Here is a 1,162-nt window from a genome sequence, read left to right on the forward strand (position 1 = left end):
AGCTTAGTACGCTTGCTCTGACAAAAGCAAGCACGCCGCACTAACCCCACAAGGATCGAGGGGATGGCAGTGACCACGGTTCGGTCAGACACCATCTCTGTGCCACGTCGCACCAACAAGACAGCATCGCACGGCAGTGGAAATGGGTACAAAACCCATTGTCCAAATATGGACCGACAAGACATGCTTACGATCTCACCCACTATGGGATAGGACCCATGACAAGGGTCTTGACTTAGAGACCTCCCTAGCTAGCAAAGCACCCCGATCCTAATGATTGGGGTCATGGCCCTCAGCCCCACTAAGCGACCAGGCAAACAATGACCTGGGGCGATAACCAACTATGGGTACGATGTCCCGAGAAACCTGGAGACAACAACAGAGACCATGATGGATGCTGTGTTGCATAGGATAGCTAACGAACTATCACCATGGCTACAGTGCTGCTATGACTAGCACAGTAGCACCATGTTAGACCCTGCCGCAACGTGGCCACAAGACCATGATGATAGCCATGCCACGGTGAGCATCAGAAGACGACGTAGCTTGCAAGCCAAGTTAGCTAGGACCTCCCTCTGGCTCTCGACCCTTTGGTCGGGGGAACCTCCTCTTTCTAACGAACCCTGGCCCAAACTCTATATAAGGGCAGCTAGGGCTCCGATCTTTAGCTTCTTCATCCTCTACCATTCCATCCATAGTAGTAGGGCTCCTGGAGCTTCTCTTCGGGTTGCCCCTCGTCTAGCATAGGTTCTACCACCTCTCACCATTCTTGCACCCCGTTGTAAGAACTTTAGAGCATTTAAGTGAGGAACACGTATTCGATATTCTCTGAGATTGGACGTAGGGCCCCGGCCTAAACCAATATAAATCCTCATATCTATTGGATGCTACCATCATCTTCCTAGAGCAGCACGGCAATCGTATAAATTTACTAGTCCAGTTTATGAAACACCGACACCTCCCTCTAGCCATTTAGGACCTTTCAAGTGGTATTAGTGCCTTGGTCACCTTTGATTGAAGGCTTAACAACCTTGGTGTCTAAAAATGTCTCAAGTTGTGTTCAACCATGTGGGGGGCAAACCACCATTCTTTGATGGCACATGCTATGATTATTAAAAGAGAAATATGAAGATGTATCTTGGTTGAATCAATGATCAAGGGT

The sequence above is a fragment of the Miscanthus floridulus genome, chromosome 6 (genome assembly GCF_019320115.1).
Source record: "Miscanthus floridulus cultivar M001 chromosome 6, ASM1932011v1, whole genome shotgun sequence".
Taxonomy (NCBI): Eukaryota; Viridiplantae; Streptophyta; class Magnoliopsida; order Poales; family Poaceae; genus Miscanthus; species Miscanthus floridulus.